The sequence below is a fragment of the Petaurus breviceps genome, unplaced genomic scaffold (assembly GCF_028583685.1).
Source record: "Petaurus breviceps papuanus isolate PSGF00001 unplaced genomic scaffold, PetGlider_PUasm1.0 180, whole genome shotgun sequence".
Lineage (NCBI taxonomy): Eukaryota > Metazoa > Chordata > Mammalia > Diprotodontia > Petauridae > Petaurus > Petaurus breviceps.
In genome coordinates, this window is record NW_027185782.1 from 3,533,909 (window position 1) to 3,556,899 (window position 22,991).

The 22,991-nt window shown below is 40.3% G+C and overlaps 3 non-coding genes across 3 annotated transcripts; 1 reads left to right on the plus strand and 2 right to left on the minus strand.

Annotated features, from left to right (window-relative positions):
• Nucleotides 1-1,256: 1,256 nt before the first annotated feature.
• Nucleotides 1,257-1,329, minus strand: TRNAV-CAC (transfer RNA valine (anticodon CAC)). The gene has a single exon. It is a non-coding gene; the product is annotated as a tRNA-Val (tRNA).
• A 7,641-nt stretch (nucleotides 1,330-8,970) lies between these two features.
• TRNAS-AGA (transfer RNA serine (anticodon AGA)) lies at nucleotides 8,971-9,052 on the minus strand. The gene has a single exon. It is a non-coding gene; the product is annotated as a tRNA-Ser (tRNA).
• A 744-nt stretch (nucleotides 9,053-9,796) lies between these two features.
• Nucleotides 9,797-9,869, plus strand: TRNAV-AAC (transfer RNA valine (anticodon AAC)). Its single transcript has one exon. It is a non-coding gene; the product is annotated as a tRNA-Val (tRNA).
• The last annotated feature ends 13,122 nt before the right edge of the window (nucleotides 9,870-22,991 follow it).

Here is a 22,991-nt window from a genome sequence, read left to right on the forward strand (position 1 = left end):
TCTCTCTCTCTCTCTCTCTCTCTCTGTCTCTATCTGTCTCTGTCTCTGTCTCTCTCTCTCTGTGTCTTTCTGTCTCCCTCCCTCCATCCCTCCCTTCCCAGAGTCATCCCATATGGTTCTTTTGCCTCTTTTTTTATTTAAAAAATTTACTTGCTATTACTTGTTTTTATAAAGGTATGTTTCCCCTATCCAGTGAATTATCCCTTGTAACAATAAATGAATGAATGAATGAATAAAAATATGGAGAAAAAAGTGCAGCAACTAACCAACATATAATTTTCATTTGACAGTACTTGCAATGTTTCATACTCATAAAGCCCTACCTCCCCAATTATCTTATCTCTTCTTCCAGGACAAGTTTGGCCATTGTAATTTTTTAATTATTTTTATTCTGAGCTTATATATGAAAGATAAGCATTTCCTTCTATATATAAGAACACAAGAAGAGGATTGTAATATGAAAATATGATTTTCCATTTCATACCTCTTGCTTTTAAAAAAAAAAACCCTAATAAATTCCACACTTTATTTCCAAAACTATCCTGCTTGTTTGTGAATCACTCTGAACTTACTTCTCTGATTTTATCAATGATCCTGTGTCCTGCCCTCATACAAATGTAGACATTAATTTGTGTATGTTTTGTGTACATATACATATGTATTGTGTATGTACATGTATATACATATACATATTCACTTTGAGTCCATCCCGTCTCAGTCAGGAGGTGAGTAATATGCTTCATCCCAGGATCTCTGGAGACATGGCTTGTTCTAGCTTTGATCAGACTTCAAGACTTGGTCTTAAGCATTTGTTCAAAATCTAAACCAAGGGGAAAATGTATTAGTTAACGTTGTAAAGTGAGATCGCCCTTGGATGCCACTTCTCTCCCGCCTTGGTGGGGAAAGCCCAAGGAAATCAAGAGTGTACCAAAGTTGTTTCTAGGCCAAAGAATTTATCTCTCACCTACAATAGTGATCAGACCATTGGTGAAGATAAGGTCCATTCCAAGGTCCACTTGGGAACTTCTTCCTGTAAAGTATGTTCCCCCTATCTAGTGACTCATCCCTTGTAACAATAAAGATACCTAATTTTCCTTCATCTACCTAGCAAAAATGGCACTTTCTACCTCAAAATATGGCGCGAGATAGTCAGTGAACAATCTCCGGAATCCATCAGGGTAGGGACCTCGGCAGAACAGGTCTTTCATAATCCTCCCTTCCAGGGTAGAAAGTAAACAAAAACATAGCTGCAACGCTGTTTCCGCCCGGTTTCGAACCGGGGACCTTTCGCGTGTGAGGCGAACGTGATAACCACTACACTACGGAAACTAGCTAAAACTGTAACTTCTCAAATTGAAAATTAAAAAAAAAGAGAGAAACTTTCCCAACCTTCTGTTCAATTGCCTTGCTACCTGGACCAATTTAGATCATTGCCACTCTGGCAAACTATCTGTTCATGTCTAACTCTTAGGGCCTTTTCCCATTGACTGCAAATCCAGGGAAGAAAGAAGTTCAGACAGCAAAGGTCTTTACCAGACGGTCTCTCTGGAATCAGAGCTTCTGCTCCTTTTTTCCCTGGCCTTTGGAGTAGTGATTTGGAGCTAACCTGGGATGGAGAAATACCCAATCAGCTGGCAGAAATCTCTCTGCAACCTCAGCCTTGAGAGTCTGATACTGCAGAGGCCAGACAGAGTTTGAATGCCACTCCAGAGCCTCGTTGCACTCTCTGTCACCAATACCTTTTCCTTTCATTGGTCCCAGCCTAGTCTTGAAAGCTATTAGAAGAGCCCAGAGTCAGCCATGCACAAGATTTCAGCCTCTACCCTCTCCCTGGACATACTGGCATCTGCAGGATAATCATCCAGGGAAAAGAGGTACAGGATGTATCTATCCAGCTTGGTTTCCTTCCTGGTCCCCACCTTCTCCCACTGCTGTTCCCAGAGAACTTTTCCCTGAATTTCTTGTTGTAAAGTTGAAGCATAGGGTGGGATACCTTGTAGCTGGGTAACCCAAAATGCTGATTCCTAGCCAATCCTCCCTTTTCACACCAGTCCCTTCTTCCATCCCACCTCCCAATTTCACTCTCTCAGACCCAACAACCTGCTTTGATGTAAACTTCTCTTGGTAAATATCCATTGGGAGATTTGAGAAAGCATTTAATTTTGGAAATAATTCACCATCCTAACATAGGAGTTTCCTTTTTCTTACTAATGCTGGACTAAACCAATTGGATTTTTTCCCCCTTGTCTCCTTAGGGATGAAGGGAAGGTGATCAATGACTAAGGGATTCCCCTCCTCCTATAAGAATGGATTAAATCACAAAATAGTTATCACCCCAGCTTGGACACATCTCTGCTAAGGCATATTTTGAGAAAGTATCTGAAATAAGTTTTGAGGATGCAAAATCATAGGTAGGAATAAAATGAATTAAAAATCAAACCTTAGGCAGCTAGGTGATGCAGTGAATAGAGCACCAGCCCTGGAGTCAGGAGGACCTGAGTTCAAATTTGACCTCAGACACTTAACTGTGTGACATTGGGCAAGTCACTTAACCCCAATTGCCCTCCAAAAAGCAAAAAACAGAAAACAAAAAAACAACTCAAACCTTAAATCAGAAAAGTAACTTTAAATCATCACCAGCCATTTTTAATTTAAAGAGGAAGAAAACTGGAAGAAATCTCCCTGAACCTGTAGGTATCTATCTCTATTATTCTGATAGCTTTGGTGATACTTGATGGAGGGTGGCCAAGACAGGAATTATAACATAATTCCAAACTGCTTGGTCCAAATTACAGCTACATCAGTAGTACATTAGTACAAGGTGCTGAATATCAATTTCCACCTGATGACCTTGTATGTGAGAAGTGATGAAATCATGTGGTAAGCAGGGTCATTCAACTCTTGCTATTTTTCCTCTTTCACAGTATCATTGGCATTGCCTAGGTTGGGGGGGAGGGGGTAGTTTCCCTGGATGAACACTGCTCCTCTGCTCCGGAAAACTTTTACAAAAAAAAATGTGTAATTCATTCCTCACTGAAAGGAGTGGTTGGTCAGTGGAACAGATTAGGTACACAACATACAGAAAGAAGCAAACAGACATAGTAGCATAGTGTTTGATATATCCAAACCCTCCAATTATTAGGGGAGATGACTCACTATTTGACAACTGAAATACCCAGCCAGAAGCATTTCCTTGGCAAAAACATTTCAGTATCAAATCCAATTCCCCCTCTTCTTTGAGATGCTCTCTTCTCAATTCCCTTTTTATTACACTATCAGTGCACTCAAGCTAGCAAAGCCCTGTAGTCAACATTGTTTATTAGGACAAAGTAAACATTTTAAAGAAAGAAGGAAAGTCCATGGTCAGAAGGAAAGGTTTTCAACTGCCACAAATAGAGAAAAGAGTTACAGAATTACTGCTTTGAGATCTGTAATGGTGGAGAGGTTCATCATTACACCTTCTGTCCTACACTCCTCCTGTCAGATCTCTTTCAAGCAATCTAACTTCCAAAATTTGGACCCCTTTTCTTCTAAGTCTGTCTCAGCCCAGCTTCTGTCTCAGTCCTCAGAAGCTTCTCAATGTTTTCCCTTTTACAGCACCCACTGTTATTTTTGTATGGAACTAAGGAACTGGGTTTTGATTTAATTTCTGGGACAAGGGTTGGACCCCTGAAGGGCTGACAAACCAACCTTCCAATGGTTCTCAGAGAATTGACCAATTTTCTGCTAGTCTAATAGCCAAGCTTCCATTAATTCCACCAGAGACAGGTGTTCACATTTGCTGAAGATATGACTTCTGGTGTGTTTTTATCATTAATTTAACATCTGCTTCTTTCTTTAAGTCCCAAGATGTAATGGCAATGTAATTTTGAATTTGAAGATCCCTTTGTGTTGGCAAAAGTAGCAGGTACTTAGCACTTAGTAACTGATCAAGCCTTCATTGGGGAAACAGAAGGTATGAACCTTGTCCCCTTGTTACTGAAACAGGAAGTTGGCTGAGGGAAGTGAAGTAGGTAATGCTGTGTATATAGGAGGGGCACAGAGAGGCATAGTCAGAATTTCCTTGAGACTGAGATCTGGTGGCAGAGCAGCTACAGAAGAATGGAGAACTGAGTCCTGAGAACTTGTGGTGGAGGTGGTGGAGGAGCTTCTTCTGAACAGGAGCTCAGGAGCCCAGAGCCAGGAGCCCAGGAGCCAGGAGCCCAGGTGACTGAAGCATGACTGGAATGCTGAGACATTCTTTGCTGCTTGGTTGAGGCTTGAATTCCTTGGAGCAGAAATGATGAAGGAGCTGACATGGACCAGACCTTGTCAAGTCCAGTGTGGAACAGGACCTGCCCAGAGAGTTGGTGGAGGAACTGGGAGCTGAGTAATTATGTAATTATAGTTTACTAGTGACCTAAGGGGTGGAGGGTTTTGTAAATGATACTTAGTAAGACTTTACTGAATAAGTGACTGATTGTGCTTTGAGTACTTAGACTATTGTTACTCATAAGTGACTGATTGAGTTAATCAAGACTTTGCCCCAAGAGTGGAAGACTTTGACTGTGTACTTTGATACTACTGATAATTGATTGAATTAACTTAAGAGTGACTATTTTGTGACTGATTGAATTAACTTAAGAGTGACTATTTTACTTTGAGACTATTCTGTGAATATTATATTGTGATTTTCTGTGATAAGTTGTAATATGGTGAATGCTGTATTTGGAATTATGCTGTACCTTCATTTTCCATGGATGTTTTGCTTTTGTTATGAAATAAATAGAGTGATCACTATACTGAGTAATCAGAACCTTAAAAAAGCTGTTCACAGTAGCAGGTCTTCTGGAAAGCTTCTGTGCATGGCATTACAGGAGATTTCAAAGATTGCTACTTTATATATGGCTATGAGATGTGAACTTGGGAGAAATAAAATTGAGGGCCACTGAAATGGCAATGGAGAGGAATGAGCAGATTGCAACTCCGTACAAACAAGGAACTTGAAGAGAAACTGAGTGAAAAAAATGTCATCAAAGAAATGTATGAGGTAAAAAAGAAAATGACTGATCAGTAGATGAGAGCACGGAATAGTGATGGAAAGTTTGTTCAATTCATCCTTAGCATCAAGGCAACCAATATACATTATTTATATAAAGCATGGTAATTACAAAGCAGATAAGGATACAAGTTAAAATAATATTTAATTACAATACCAAATCAACAAGCATTTACTAAGCAACTACTGTGTTAAATACTGGGGATATAAAGAAAAAATAGATACTCTCAAGGAGCTGAAAATGTCATGGGGGAGGGGCGGCCAGGTGGCTCAGCGAGTGAGAGCACCGGCTCCAGTGTCGGGATGACCTGGGATCGAATCCCGGGCTCAGATACTCAGCACCACACCCAGAAATAATAACTGGCTGTGTAACCTTGAGCAAGTTACTTAACCCTGATTGCTTTAAAAAAAAATGTCATGGGGAAACAACTTGCAAGCATATGTACAAGCAAGATATACAGGCTACAGGGGAAATGGCCTCAAATAGAAGGCACTAGCACTAAAGTGGTTGGGAAAGGCTTCTTTCTGAAGCCTTGAAGGAAGTCAGGGAAACAAGGAAGCTGTTGTGAGGTGAGAGTGCCAAACATTGAGGACAGTACATGAAAATTCACACAGTTGAGGGAAGGAAGTCAGGGAAACAAGGAAGCTGTTGTGAGGTGAGAGTGCCAAACATTGAGGACAGTGCATGAAAATTCACACAGTTGAGGGAAGGAAGTCAGGGAAACAAGGAAGCTGTTGTGAGGTGAGAGTGCCAAACATTGAGGACAGTGCATGAAAATTCACGCAGTTGAAGGAGGTAGTATCTTGTGCAAGGAACTGAGATCCAGTGTCACTGGATCCAAATAAGTGAAAGATAAGGTGAACAAAGGCTGAAAAGGTCTTTGGGAACCAAGTTATGAGGGGCTGTAAAATCTAAACAGAAGATATTATATCTGGTCTTCAAAGAAATAGGGAGCTAGTGAAATGTATTGAATGGTGGAGAAGGGAAGATAGCATGGTCAGATCTGTGAATAAAGAAGATAAATATGACAGATGAGTGGAGGATGTACTTGAGTGGAAAGAGACTTGTGTCAGGGAAACACTTATTATTGCAATTGTCAAGGCTTAAGAAGATGAGGATCATCAGCACAATGTTGGCAGTGTCAAAGAAGGATAGGGGGCCTATAGGAGAAAAGTTTAGAAGGTAAAAACCAATACAACTTGGCAATTGACTGAATACCCACTGTTATCCACTCCTCTAAACAAATAACACTACCTTAATATCTACCAACTGTGTTTAATAAAGCAGTTTGTCTCCTATACCTAGAATGCCATCCATTTTCATTTGGGCTCTTTGAGAACCAGCTTAGATAAATGAGGGAGACCTCATAATTTGCAAAAGACCAGCTTCAGTTATAGGCAATAGGTGAATTCTTTGGCCTAGAAAGAGTGCCAGCACACAAGTTTCCCCTGAGAAAAGTGGAGAGAAGCTGCATTCCCATTCTCAGCTTCCCAAAGATCTGGAATGACAGTCAGGAGCCCTTAAGAAGGGGGAATAGGGTGGCATGGACTGAATATTGATGAATGCCCAAAGTCTGTTAGATGACTGTAGGACACTAGGTGCTTCCAGGCTAAGAGATCCCTGAACTGGGAGGAAATGGTGTAGTCGGTGAATCTTGGATCTATGAATTGTGCTGAGAGACTACATGTAGATTCCTTAATCTCAAGAGAAAATTACTTTTTCGAAGACATACGGAAATTGGGCTAAGGTGGAGTGGGAGCATTTATTTGGGTTTGGTTTACTGGTCTAGGGATATGATCCTAGCTTAGTGTTTGAGAGGTCCTGGTTTCAAATTCTGGATGAGCCCTTTAACCCTACTTACATTGGCAGCCCTGGAACAACTAAAGGCTCAATATTTGTGAACACAAGGAAAAAGTCTCAAATCCCTTAAAACAATCCAACCTCTCTTTCCTTTATGTGCCTACCTGGCCTGCTATTCCCTATGTCTGCTGAAGATTTGAGCTTTGTACATTTAAAGTCTCCGTTTGATTTGTCACAACATGCTTATCTATGTACAGACTTTGAAGAAAATTATTTTTTTTTTGCATTTAAAATATGTCCATATATAAAGATATTACCTCACCACCCTTGTTCACATTTGGAGGCTGCCTAGCTGGCCTATCCTTCCCAGTATCTCTGCTAAGCCTTGTGATTTCCACCAGATAGGTCTGACCCTTTAGAAAGAGAGTGAGTTTGTTGGAGGGAAACTATTCATTAGGAGGAATCTCTGAGCCAAATCAATGGGAGCTGAAGTGGGGTACCCTTCAAACACTCCCACAAATCTACATATACCCACTTTATCATCCTAGGAAGGGGAGAAATGTTCTTGGAAGCATCTGAGACCCAAGAATCCAAAATAGTTCAGATGCTAGTCATGACCTGATGTGGGAGCATCCATAAACTTGGCCAATTCTAGTCACCTAGAAAGACCTGCCACTGGCACCTGAGCCTAGAGGGGAGTAAAGAAGATAAGGTGTTCTTATCCACAAAAGGCATTTTTTTCCTTTCATTGGATCAAGGATGATTTTGGAGCCAGAAGAGAAAAACAAAGCCTCCTCCCTCCCTCTTTTCCTTTCTTCCTTTCCTTTCTTTCCTTCCTTTTTTCTTTCTGCCTTTCTTTCTCTCCTTCTTTCTTCCTTTCTGCCCTTCTTTCTTTCCCCTATTCTTAACAAAAGCTGCTGCCCTTCACATAACATCACAACTCAAGACTCACAGAAAGATCATCCACCTCATGAACCCCTAGGCATCACTGTGTGCACATATTAGGTCTTCAAATGCCTCTTCCAAAACTCAGTGGATAGACACTGTGCTGTGAGTTGTTCATGTCTCTCCCTATGCTTAATAACTGTCATATATTTACAATGAAGAAAATTTCCATAACTATCTTTCTTTAATTGTACTGATGGACTGAAGGGGAGAAGTTTGAGACCAAGCCACTGATAGGAGTAGCACTCCACAAAGCAAAGATGATGCATGCAGGTGGTGTCATGATCTTGGCCACTTCTCTTCATTCTGAATTCAGCAACCTTCACTTGAATCCAAGTTTTCATCTGAAACTACTGAGGAAAAGGAAAGCTAGGCAGGAGAGCTTGGAAGCAGAGGGCTGAGAGAGACTCAGTTGCTACAGGTGATGACAGGAGCCAGGATGAACTTTTAATGAAATTTAATTTGTACTACCCTTTATTTGATGGCTTAAACAACTTTTGCTTAGAATTTTTGGTACCTTCTCCACCTGAAGTAATTTCTGAAGTAAATTCTGAAGTAAAATTTCAATCTGATTGTCTCCAAATCACAGTCACAGTGACTATAATTTATTATGTATTTTTTCCTTCCTCCTTTTCTGCTTTCTTCTTTTCTGCCTGCCTGCTTTGTTTAGAAGTAGAAAAGCCCACTTTTAGCCTTTCCTTTTAAAAAGTTAACCTATTTAAAGCATTTGTCTGAAAGGGAATTTTTGTTTTCACTTTTTTATCTAGCAATTCTGAAACCAAGTCCTGATCTTCTCTCCTTATATCAACTCAAGAAGGACTCCTCCCCAAAGAAATTAAGGTAAAAACCAGATTGTGGACAGGAACCTTATATGGAGTCACCTAAGAGAAGGTGGGCGGGGTAGGGGGAATTGGGGAGAGAATTTCAGGCATTCATTCAGTCCAGTCAGCTGCCGGCACTTACATTCCAAGTCAGGATCCACTTCCACTTTCATTCTACTCCAGACAAGGTTTCACAGTTCTCATATCGTGCTCACCTCACATACTCTTTTTTCTGCTAAAAGGGTTAAAGCCTTACTTGCATCAACTGCCACCTTCTTTATAGGCATAAAGATGGAAATATAAAATAGCTCAGGATCGACCAATATCTTTTTAAATTTTCCAAGTGCCTCTCAAGTAACAGAAAACGTAGTCGGTAGGATTCGAACCTACGCGGGGAAACCCCAATGGATTTCTAGTCCATCGCCTTAACCACTCGGCCACGACTACTCGTAAAATAATGCTATTGATTTAATTATTTAAAGTATTGTCACTCTTTCCTCTGTAAACTTTTTCTGCAGAATCAAGTTATTTTTACTGTTCATCAGGAGCTCTAGGAGAATTGCTGTAGCTGAAAATGTCCTGACTCTGGAGACAATCAGGTGACAAGATTTTAGTATTTTCACAAAATACTAATAACCTACCACCTGACCCATTCAGCAAAGCTTTCTAGCTTCCCAAAACCTGACAGAATTTAACGGTCCGCGGGAACAACTGTAGAAAACCCCAGCCCTGCGTCCCTTTTCCCTCTCCCCTCCACTGTGCCTACGATCAACTTTCGAATAACTTTTTACTGAATGCTCAGAAATTCTCGAGCAAAGCTCAGGAGCCCAGGAATGGCATGAAAACCCGGGCTGGTCTCCCAGGAGCGTGAGTTTTGTCGGGGGCGTGAGGTAGCAGTAGCCCCCTAAATTGACCTTCGGAGATTTCTGCTGACGGATCAGCACTAGAGTTTTTCTCCACTGCCTATTTAGCTGTAAAGGGTTGTGCCTAGGGCTGGAGCTTTTTGGGGTTTGGCTGTCAGGAAAAGTGGTTTCGAATCCACGAGGAAAGGGCTGGTAGATAAGCAGGTATGTATAGCCTTGACAGTAACCTCGGAACGGAAATCTAGGGATAAAACAAAAAGGAAGATTTTAATCTGAATTAACTAAACTTTTTCAAGGGTTTCATTTGAGTAATTTTAGTAGACAGCGTGTTTCCGTAGTGTAGTGGTTATCACGTTCGCCTAACACGCGAAAGGTCCCCGGTTCGAAACCGGGCGGAAACAAGTTTGTGGTTGTATTTTTCAGATCAGAAGCACCAGTTAGCTTTCTGCTCTGGCAATTTAGAGAATTTTTGTGGTACCCTTTTTCCTGCTAATTATACAAGTGTTTATTAATAGGACCTGTTATGTGGAACCGAAACTCTGAAGGCCAATAGACATCAACAAATTTTAAAAATCAATTACTTATTTTCCGCCTTCAGCTTACTTAGCAAGACAGACGGTTATATGATATAAACTGTTAAAACAAACTACAAGCAGGGGACTTGTAGGAACAAAGAAGAGATTCCAAGTACGCTTATATAATTTCAGGAGACAGAAGACACATTTTGATAGATCAGGAAAATTTTAGGCAAGATGCTCGAGTGGATCCTGGTAGGTAGAGAAGGTGGCTTCTTTGTTGATTGGGAGCAAGTAATCGTATAACTACTGTGGGATTTGTAAGCCTCTTGAAGTCTGCATTTTTAATCCCGAATCAGGAGAGTTTATTTCTTTCCCAATCACACTTTCCTTCCCCAGATGTTCAAAATAAATGGATTGAGATGGTAATGTGTGGCAGCCTTTGACTTGGTTTAAAAATATGATTCTGGCTTTGGTCAGAGTGATTCCAAACAAGTCAGGTGTCCTCTTGATTTTTGCTTCCTTATAGCTACTCTCCGTCATGCTCCCCCAATGTCCTCTGGAAACCGGGAACTCTTACCATACTTTAACAAACTCCATTTGGCTGATTAAAACACAACACCTATATGTCTTGAAGATACAGACTTCCTGGTATTAAAAATACTTGCATTTGTTTTATTTCACTTTCAATGTTGCCTAAAGTTGATTACCTGGGATGCCAGGATAGTCACTCTTGTTTCAAAGAACTGTTGTGTTTTATATTATATATAACAGGATTGTTTGCAGATTTTGGATTTGTCCCAGGTGTTCTTTGCAAGGGCCTGCATTCTTCCTCTGAAGGAGCAATATAACTTGAGCCTCAAAGCACATTAGTATGTGACTCTCTCCTCACTGGTAGAGATCAGTGTCCATGCCTGTATAAGGGACAGGGGAGGGTAAGAGAGAGAGGAGAGGAGAGGGATCTTATCTCTTTAATCTACCTTGGGTTATTCAGCCTCAAGGCAGAAGACAGACCCTGCCAACCTTGTGCCAGGTTGCAGAAGGAAGAAAAAACTCTAATGAAGAAGCTGATGTGAGAGGCATTGGTAATTTCCATAATATCCCTATCCCCAATTTGCTATACTAGAGACTTTGGGCAATTTCCCTTTGGATAAGACCTGGGATTCTTTCTTGGTTGAGCTATTACTTTGCTCACAGTAGGAAATCACTTTCACTCTGTATTATCTCGTATATTTTCTCTTATGTATGCTTTCTCTGATTTCTGTGTTGCTATGGATTTGGATAAATAGGTTTCTTTGTTAAAAGAATATATGTGTTTTATAAGAGTATTATTGGTTATGTGCTCAGAGAAGCTACCTACCTAGACCACTCTTCTTTCTCTGCTCATCCCTAATACTCTCACCCCTGATTTGACCCCTGAGGAATGGGCTGGGTGCATTAGAGGAAGACAGGTTCATTAGGAAACTGCTGAGGTCATTCAGCAGGAGGTTGAGAAAGATGCCTTTTAGGCACTTCCACAAACCCACACAACTGCTTCATCATTCTAGATGCTCTGGGAGAGACCATCATGGCAGCATCTGAGACCCAAGAGTCCCAATCACTTCAGATGCCAGCCACCACCAACACAGGAGTAACTCATTCATGGGTGATCCCAACCTAGGGAAACCCACAAGAGACTGGAAAGAAGGGAAGATGATAAAGTAATATGTCTCACCTCCACACAGTAGTCTTCTGTCCAATTGGATCAGACAACTGTCAGTCACAGAATCAGGACAGAGAGCTCTTTCTTTTATCTGGAATGTTCCCACACCCATCCCCAATTGCACCCCCAACCCTGTTGCCTTTTATGTGGTTTCACAACTCAGGACAAATGGAAAAACAATACTTTTCATTAACTTTTACAGGTCAGTGTGTGCATGTCTTATGTTCCCATGAGTCTGTTCTAAATGCTCAGTGAACAGGTTCCATGATTGTTAACTGTTTGTATCTCACCCATTGCTAAATAACAGTGCCTTATATTTGCAATGAGTAGAATTTCCATAAATACCTGTGCTTTGATGAGTAATGAATTAAAAAGGAAAATTTTGGAGCCAGGCAGTGATATTCTGGTAAGAAGCTTCCCACAACAAAAATCATTTGGGTAATTAGTTGGTGAGCTATGATCTTGGCTATTTCTTGCCATGCTGGTCACATCGACCTCCACTCAAGTCTAAATCATCATTGGATCCAGAGTCCCTCTTCTTGTTTCTTTCACAAAGAGAAGTATTCACCAAGAACCTCTGGAGAAACCCAGAAAGGGACAAAAGTAGAGGAATAGAGAGCTGAGAAAGCCAGTAGCTGCAGGTAAGGAGAGGACCCTGGAATCCAATAGATAGCCCTCTTCACCTGTGCAGAGTGTCAGCTCCCCTCACCTCCTGCCACTCCCCTCATCCCAGCCTTCCTGGCAGCAAGTCCTATCATAGCCTGCTTTGTTTTGCTTACCATTTAATTATGTCTTTAAGCTATGTATTATTGATATTAAAATATATGACTATCAGCTATGACTTTTGTCCATGCTAATAAATTCCCCATCCTCCATCACCCAATTCCTTATCTCCATCCCCTCACTACTCCTACCCCCAAATTTCAGCCAAACATGATTCTCCCCTTCCACTGTGCCCTCTGGAAATCATGTCCCATAGGCAACAAACTTCCCTTGATCCTAAGTCTTTCCCCTCCCACCCTTTCTATCTTCTACCTATTATTGAAATGTGGCTCTCCCCCTGACAACACAGTATCCCTGGCTAGCCTTTCCAGTATTGGATGCACCTTCACTCACACCCCTTGCTCACTTCTTGAGGAGGAAGAATTGGAATACTCCCTGTTCCCCATTCTTGCTTCCAGTTTTTCTGCATACTTCCTTTCCTCCTTTGAGATTTTTGGCCTTTCATCACTACAAGTCAAACAAAATCCTGATAGTTGTTGTCTACAGACTTGCAGCTTACTTCCTTCTTTCCTTCTTCAATGAATTTAGTACCTGGCTCACAACTTTTCTCTCCTCCCCAACTCCTGATCAAATACTAAGGGACTTCAATATACATAATGACTTTCCCCCAAATACCACTCAGTTCCTCAACCTACTCACTTACCATGACCTACTCCTCCAACCCAGCTCAGCTACACACAAAGATGATCATACCCTTACTGTCATTCATGAATGCTCCATATTCGATAATTCAGAAATCCCTTTATTTTTCCTTCTTCTGCATTATTTTACCAAATCCCATTTTTCATCTACACTGGGACCTCCAGTCCCTTGCTACCTCAGTTCTCTTCTAGGCCATTGCCCCTACACTAAGCACTCTTTCCCTGTCTTGACCCTTTGTTGAACCAATTCAATGCTACACTGTCCTTACCTCTTGACTCCTAGACCCCCTTATCATTTTGCTGATTTTGCCATGCCATGCCTCAGTCTTGGATCACTCCCACCATCCACCACTTTTGGTTCTACACATGTTCTGCTGAACTAAAGGAGAGAAAACCATACAATCACTTTGATTGGATTCACTACAAAATTTTGTTACACAATCTCAACTGGACCTTCACTCCTATCTCAGATGATCAGGTAACCTTACTCTTTACTGAGGCTAATCTCTGCACCTGCTCAAGAGATCCCATTCCATCCTGTCTCCTCCAACAAACTGTTCCATGTTGTTCAATCATTTATTTTCAGTATCTCCCTGTCTACTGGCTTCTTTACTGAATAGAAACATGCCCATGTCTCTTCAATCCTCAAAACACCTCTCACTTCATCCTTCCATCCCCACTATCATCCTATTTCTTTCCTGTCTTTTGTGGCCAAATTCCTTGAATAGGTCATCTACAACAGGTGACTTCATTTTCTCCTCTCTCATTCTCTTCTTAACCTCTTACAAATCCAACTTCAAACCTTAGCATTCCACTGAAATTACTCTCTCCAAAGTTCTCTTAATCACAATGATCTAATTGCAGTCTAATGATCTTTTCTCAGTTCTCATTCTCCTCAGCCACTCTACAGTTTTTGACACTATTGATCATTCTCTCCTCCTTAATATTTCTTTCTAGGTTTTTGGGACACCACTCTCTTCTGCTCCTTTTCCTGTCTCTATCAGTCTCCTTTGCTGAAGTCTCATCCAGATTGCTCCCTCTAACCTGTGTCCCACAGGTTTCTATCCTGAGTCCTTTTCTCTTCTTCCTCTACACTACTTCATCAGATCCCAGGGATTTAATTACTATTTCTATGTGTTTGATTCTCACATCTACCTATATTGTCCTAGCATTTCTGCTTCCTTCAAATCTCACATCTCCAAGCCTTAACAAGTATCTCAGTATCTCCAACTGGCTGTCCCAGCTGCTAGCCTTTCCCAGTTCTCCTTAATCCTAGTGCCTTCTGTTTTAAGATTATCTCAAATTTATCCTGTTTATGTCATTTTGAGGTACATAATTGTTTCCATGTTATCTCCCCCACTGGACTTTGATTTCCTTTAGTGTATGAACTGTTTTGTTTTTAATTTCTTTATATCCTTTTCAATTAGCACAATGTCTGGCACCTATTAGGTGCTTAATAAATGCTTGACTACATGACTTGCCCCACCCTTCCCTGAGGTGTGCAAGCAGGGAGATATCTTAAAATCACTCTGAGTAAAATGGAACTCATTATCTTTCTCCCTGAATCCTTTTCTCTTCTTACCTTTGCTAGTATCCTACCTAACTAGAGGATGTAACATCCTCCTCTCAGTCTCTCAAGCTAGCAACCAAGATGTCAGCCTTGACTCCTCACTATCTCTTACTTCCTCTGTTCCATCTGTTGCCAAGCTCCATCTACTTGCAACACCTTTGCAACATCTCTCAAATACACCCCTTCTCTCCTCTGACACTACCGCCACTGGTGCAGGATCTCTCATCACCTCACTCCTGCAATAGTCTGCTGGTGGGTCTGCCTGCCTCAAATATCTTCCCATTTCATTATATCCCCCATTAAGAACCCTAGGGAAACTGGCCTCCTTCCACTGGTCTGGTAATGCCCCTTTCTCGTGAGAATTGAATAAATGCTTTCTGTTCCTACCTTGGGAAGCTTCTGAGTTTTTGATTAAATTTTGGGTGGGGGTTTTCCCACACACATATCCTTTTCAATTAAATAGTACAGTGTTTGGCACCTATCAGATGCTTAATAAATGCTTGATGACATGATTTGCCCCACCCTTCCCCCAGGTGTGCAAGCAGGGAGAGGCTATTCTTTGCTCCTGTGGTCATTGCTAGCTGTGGCCAGAGAGGGCAAGAAATGCCCCTTTCTTTTCCCCTCTACTTGTTACACATGGGTAACAAGTATTACACGTGGGGAATCCCCCAAGTTCCCTAAACAATGCTAAAGGGTAGTTGGAGGGAAGCTTTATAATCTTTACACAAGGGGGCTGGTCTATGGCAATTAATTTTTCCACTTTTCTCTTTTTCTAATTTTATTTTTTTAGCCTTGAAATTTTAGTGGTGACTTTGAATTTGAACAGACCATTGCATCAAGCTCTTTTTTTTTTCTGCTGGATAGGATTGCTCTGGTGATGATACATTAGAATAATTTTAACTGTATTCTCCCAGGAGAATGGTTTGTTAGTTTGTTGCTTATTTCTTGGTTTTATATGTTGTGCTTTGGTTATTTTGCCTCAGAAGATTCACTCCCCATCTCCAAATCATTTTTGTTTGCTTTTCTGTACTATCAACAAGCAATCTTCTTCCTGATTTCTTCTCTTTTCTTTCTTTTTTAAGGCACAAGTAACTTTATTTCATCTCCCGGTTATATATTAAAATTGTTTTCCAAGGGAGTATTCCAGGAAAACTTCTGTCTGAAAATGTTTTATTGTTTTTATTTAACTAGATGTTTCTGTAAGTCTTTTCAGATTAACTTGATCACCTATACTTTACCTACTTTTGAAATAAAAATATTTTTGTTCAGTATATCTATTGCTAAATGTTATTGATGTGCTATGTGTTTACAAGCAAGTTCATATGTTATATGTATGATACATGTTAGTACTTGGAAAAAGTTGATAATCTTTAATGAATTTGAGTTCATGCGTTTTGATATTTCTTACATAGAATATTAAATTGTATAGGGCTTTTCTTGCTGTGATAATTTTTAATTTTGTTGCTTGAATGAATTTAAGTATTGAATTTGTCACACATGGAGCAGTCTTTTTAAAAATGGGGCTTAAAGCCCTTGAATTGTATTGTTGTGTGTTTGGTGTGGAAAATCATAGCAGTTGCCTAATATTAGACATAGATTCAAAATATAAGGATAAAGACATTTTAAGGATCCTGCACAGGATATGAAGAGGTTGGAATATTGTGTAGTTAAGGCTACAAACATAAAAGCAAGTCAGAAAACTCCAAAAGTTTTCTTGGTATTACCTGAGTCATTTGAACATAGATTCTCTCTAGAGCAATTGGCAGTAATAAGTAATACCCAGAGCTATATTACAGTCAAGACTCTGAGGAAGAAGAGCTTCTAAAAAATTTGAGACCAGTACCAGGTGCTAAATGTTGCAGTTAAGTTCAGAAATGAAACTTGATGTGTGAGTAAGGCTGAGGCTATACTTTTGTGTTAGATAATATAGGCCAAAATTTGCCATTTTATAAAAAGGAATCATGTCTTCCAAGAGAACAGCAATGTGAGACTTGGCTTAGGCCAGCCACCAGCGACATAAAAATAGTAAAATGCAACCAAATGTGTAATGAGATTGACAGAGTCTCAGAGGGACAGCTTCTGATGTTGTATGCCTTATGACAGGTAATTTGTAATTCACCTGGCAGGCTTGTTTGGAAGAGCTAGAGATTAAGTATTATGATTGTAAAACTTTACAAAACACATGTTTAAAATTTATTCAATCTGCTGTTCAGAATAAAGGGCGGGGAACCTGTTGACTTCATAGGCAGTGTAGACCATAGCCTACAGATCCTACTTCAGAGAGGTACAGTAGTACTCTACTCAGACTGCAGCAAACATGGAGTGATAAGATATTTCCATCTGCAAGTCAGATGGGAAGGTATCATGGACCTTTTAGTATGGCAACTTAGGAGTTGGTAATGTATCATCATTAGCATAATTTTCATTGATAAAATCATATCACTTTCTGATGCTGAATCATTTGACAGTGCTGAGGTCTTTGGTGACAAGAACTGTCTTTTCTGGGTATTAGGAAGCTATGGTAGCATCACTCATAGAAGCAGTTTCCAGGTTCTCTCTCCATGGTGTTTCATTCCCAGGATGATCACTACAAGGGCAGGGCTGGTAGCAGGACCAGTAATGGGGATTGAGGTAAGGGTATGCCTATCATAGGCCTTTTTGACTTGCATATCTATCAATGGCAGTTGGTCAAGAGATGGTGATGGGGGTGGCAAGGAAAGTGGGCCCCTTCACTGATATTTCCTCTCAATAAAGGCTATAGGGGCCAGACTGGAAATAGGACCACTGGTTTTAAGGGTACTACTATTCTTAAGTCACTTGGGTTCAGTGTCCTGAGCTATCTCCATTAAAGCTTGAGAGGAAGTGGTAGTGGCAGTTTGACTTGCCTGGCATATCCTCTCTCTCCTTCATCTAGGCTGGTTTGGCTGCCATGTAAAAAAGCGATCATCACATAACATCTGCTAACTCAGATATAAGACCAGAGAGGTCAACATGTGACAGGAGAGCTAGATCCATCTAATCAGTCACTAGACCAACTTATATTACAGGTGAATCAGAAGTAATTGTTATGTATCCAGGCCATAGTGCTAGAGATTGCTCATATGAAATGTGCCTTGCATGTTTGAGTAATTTTTATTTCATTTTGCTGTTGTTTAATTATGTTTATATCCTAACAATGTCTGTTATTCCTTTCCTTATTGCTTATTTGCTTATGCACTGACTATAGTTATTCTTTTTATAGTCTTATTGATATTGTTATAGCTAGTTTTCTTTGCTGGTTATGATTGTTTCCTGTGAAATGTGGATATGAATATACCCTTGATATTTGCCTTTCCTATGACCTATATAACTAAACGTGATATCATTTAAGGATCTTCCATTAAACTATATTTTGTGTAGTGCCATCTCTGTTGTACTTACTATTAATACACATTAATTTTTATGAATACTACGATCAATATCATTATTTTAAAGTGTTGATGTTTCTATTTATGCTGTAGAGTTACAGGTGCCAAACATATCCTGCATTTTTTTTTTTTTGCATGATTTCTGGCTTTTGAGGCCAAGGAGTCTCAGATTTTGGGAAGAAAGAAGGATGATGGGATTTGGAAGTGGAGTTTGAGGAAACAAGAGAAGATGTTGATCCCTTGTCATGTTACTCTCCTTCAGAGATATGAGAGTAATTAATTGCCGATGCCCTTCCAACAAAGGTGTGGTCACTGGAATACAGAAAGAACTTGGTTAAGTGAGACTGCCACCCATAGAGACACTTTCCCTTTGAGCCCTCCGAATAGAAGAACAACAATGTCTAATTGCTCCTCTCCAGGGTTCAAGCAAGGAATAGTTGTTTTCTGCTCTTTCATTCGAAAGCACTTAACATGGACCTATGGTATTTCCACCGAACTGAACTAAGCAGAACCTACCATTTTTTCCTCCAGTCATGTTCTGACTATTCATCCTTAATATTGTATACTCACTACAAGACAAAAGATTTTAGAATGTTAGCCTTAAAGAATTGAAGAGGAATTACATGAATCTGGAATAAAAGTCATAAATGCATTCTAGATCTGCTGCACACACTGGTACAGATTGGAGAAGGGATTAAAGAAATGAATTCTCCTTGGGAACCTTCAGACCCCAAGATACAGCTTTCACCATATTTCTAAACCAAAGCATTATGGTAAGCAATAAGAAATAAAAGCAAAACCAGAATGTCTAACCTTATGAGAGCCTCTCCTCTTTCTTTCCTATTGCATGGCTTCCCATCTGCTAATAAAAACCACTACATCTAGTAGGAAGCCATTCTGAGAGTCTAGCATATTGAACCAAAGAGTAGAAACACTCTCTAGCCAGACACAGTCAAAGAAAGAAACAGCAAAAGGTAGTTTCTGGGAGTGTAGCTGCTGCTGCTTAAAATGCCACTTAAATCACTGATGTCTGAAATTCAACCCTTTCTTTCCACTTATAAAATGGAAGCATAGTGGGTAGGATTCAGGAGTATCAGAACCACCCCTCCCCCCCCAGGGGTTTTCCATTTAATCAACTGAAACATTTCCCTAGCTCAAAGCTTTATTTCATTTGTTCAAGCCATTTAGGCTGTCTACATGTGTACTCCATTTACAAAAGCAAACTACAATTCTTCTATCATTTAGTAGATGTTCCCGGATATTTACTGTGGCTGAAAAGTTCTTTATTCTGGAACCAGCCTGGTGATAAGACTTTCTAAAATGAGCAAAGTTGACACCTTGCCCAGTCAAAACAGCAACAACCAGTACTACCACCACAGCAAACACCCTATAATCAGATCCCTACACAAATGCTTTCCTGTTTTGCAATACCTCACAGACCTTCCACTTAGCAGACATAGCTTTTGAAAACCCCAATTCCACCAAAATGTTTATTGTGAACTTTAAAATAACGTGACCAAATGCTCAGAAAATCATTTAGTATTCATTTAATAAAAAAATGATAGTGACTGTCAGACTAAGAGCATTGGGCTATGTCCTGAGAGGACTTCAAAGAAAAAAAAAATGTATTTGAGAAACCAGTACTTCACCCCTCAGGGTCCCAGATCACTCACCTGAAAAATGGTGTTGTGGACTAGACAATCTCATATCCCTTTCTGTTTCAACATGCTGTCATTGCTGAGAAGTGTAAATGTACAATGCTCTAGGGAGTTAGGAGAAAGTGAAAAAAGGGAGAATAAAAGGCGCTAGGAGTCTGGGAGAAAGTAGGAGCTTTTCAAAGTGAGGAACAGTGAATCAGTGTATTAGTCTAAGGCTCTTCATAGTATAGAGGAACAAATTGATAGCAGTCAGGTATGGTAATTTACTTAAAACCCAATTTAAATGGCACCTCCTCCATGAAAACTTGTCTCATCCTTAACTTATCCTGATCAGAAATCATCCCATTATATCCCGACATATGTATTTCTTTCATGGATCCATGTATGTGTGTATAAATTTTGTGGATGACTTTTCTTTTTACATTATTTATATTCTTTACATCTGTTACATCTTTCCACTTGTACCTCCTTCTTCCCTCTATCCAGACACATCAATTTTTAACAGATTAAAAAAAAAAACTACAGTAATTCAGCCAACCTGACTAACATACCTATTTATGGCAGTATACAATGTTCCACACCTGTAGTCTCACACCTCTCCAATGAGGATGGGAGGCACATTTTTTCAAATTCTTGGAGAGCAAGCTTGGTCATTACAGTTACCCTACATTTGGTTTGGTTTGGTTTTTTATATTGTTAATCTTTATTTCTTTTCTTTTCCTTTTCTGCTCACTACATTTGCATCACTTCATAAGTCTGCCATGCTTCTCAGCCACATTCATGTCCTTTGTTTCTTACAGGGCTACAAAGCTCCATTTTATTCATATACCACAATCTGTTTAGCTACGCCCTTCCATTAATGGGCACCTTTCCCCCCCCCCAGTTCTTTGTGCTGCTATAAATACTTTGATTTATATACATAGAAAGTTGCTGTCTTTAACCTCATTGGGATATCTTAACAGTGAAACCTCTGGTCCAGAGGGTACAGCCATTTTAAGCATGGTTTTGTTTGGTTTGGGGGGGGGGGTTTATTTTTATTTTATAGTTCCTCTTTGTTTTCCAGAATAGTTTGAAAGCTCTTTGTTTTTCACCTGTATAATTATATTATGAGATAATGCTGTTAATTATAGTTATTACATTTATGTCTTTGGAATTTTTTTATTGATGGCTTTATTTTTTTACTCTACTGTGAATTGTGAATCTACACGCCACCCCCCCCCCCCAAACTCAACACTCTATTGTGCGAAAGAAAAACAGCTTTATAAATCCCACCGCGTTGTGGTGCCGTGGAAAGGGCAGCGGATGTAGAGGCTTTGCCACTTGCTTCGTGTGTGACTTTAAGCAAGTGATGTAATATCTCTAGACATCAGGACCGACAAGGATCACCAGGGAAAAATGAAAGGGGCAGAGAGAACAGCCAGGTCTGGAGTCTCAGAACGGGATGTAAACTTCAACTTTCCTCATAAGTGTAGAGAGAAACAGCAGTCCCCAAGACTGAGGCTGAGGCTCTGGGAAGATGTCTGTTTGTAATTCAGGTCCTCCTGACTCCAGGGCCGGTACTCTATTCACTGCGCCACCTAGCGGCCCCACTGCTTGTAATTCAGTAGCAACTGTTGACTTGAAGATTAACTGCCAGAGATAATCTCTGTGGGAAGAGAAAAGGGTACAAAATTGGTAGATACTCCATTCCGAGTTCAGAAAGTAGGAATAATGGGATATTTCAATAAAAAGATAGGACCCAGCACCAGGGAGCATGCTCACTCAAAGCAGAATGAATTCCTCACTTTACTGGAAAAACTGAGGCTGTCTTCCTCCAAATTGTTCACCTAAGAAACAAAGCAGCTGAGAGGGTTTCAGTTGTGTGGTGGTGACGATACTCGTCTGATACTCGAACGGTCCCAGGCAGAAACACCGTGAAGTCTTCTCTTCTGATGTACAAGCTCAACTTGTAGGACCAAAAAGGGTCCTTTTCTGCTTTGAGAATGTACAGAAAAGAAAACACCTGAAGGAAACTATGGCAGAAGGAAAAGAAATTGACATAACAATGTTTATTAAAGGTCTACTGTGTGCAAGGCCATATGTCCAGAGCCATGAGGATAAATTTATTTTTAAACTACAGTCTCTACTCTTAGGAGTAGAGACTCACTTATATTATGCTGCTTGTTAGACTACTTGAACAGCTAATCAGAAAAGCAAACAGTTTGAGCACACTATGTGTCCATTGAATCCGATTTAGAAAAGTTTGATGTGTTATTGCTGCGATGCTCAGTATAATTTATGCAAAATGGAGATCAAGCAGGACGAAGGAGCCTTGCAAAGAGTTCTACCTTCATTTCTGGAGGTAGGGTTCCCCCTTAGCTAAGGGGATGAAGGGAACTTTCAGGGTGGGTGCTTAGAGAAATCTTGATGGTAGAGAATGGTGCTGAGCATCACTTCGGGCAATAATAGGGCAGATTTTTAAAAACTAGATCCACTGATGAGCCGTCTACCTACTCTGTGCAACAGCTCAGTACCCTTCCTGAAATGTAATTCCTGCCTATCTCTCTACCTTTCAGCTGTTTTTTCTTTCAAGGTTAAGCCCAGATGTTCACTCCGTGGAGAAGATATCCCTGATTCAAACTCCTCCACTCCCATTCCCTACATATTGGTCCTTTTGCTCAATTCTGTAAGCATTTATGAAGTACCTATTATGTACAAGCCTTTGTGCTAAGTGCTAGTAGTACCTAGTGGTGGAACTTCTGTTCTACTAGGGAGATACAATGTGTACAAAAATAGCACTTCTACTCTCTCACTACCTTAAACATCCTAGACAGTCATTTTCTCATTTGTAAAATGAAAGGGTTAGACTTGATGACGTTTGAAATCCCTTTCAGCTTTAACAATGGAAAAAAATAACAGTTTAAGGAAAGGAAGAGAACACTAACAACACAAGGGACAAGTGAGCTGGTATCAACTGAATCTTAAAGACAGCCGGAGATTCAAAGGCATCAGTGCAGAAAGTGCATCTTAGCTATGGGGGCAGTCTGAGCAAAGAGCCAAAGATGTGAGATAAAATGGTGAGTTGGGGGGAATATCTAGTATCCTAGTTGGCCAGGTACAACCAGGACCATGAAAGAGAATAGTACAAATATGCCTCAAGAAAAAGGGCCCTGCTGGGGATTACAAGGAAGAAGCTTCTCACCTCTGTACGATGAAAGACTGACTCTCTCTCTCTCTCTCTCTCTCTCTCTCTCTCTCTCTCTCTCTC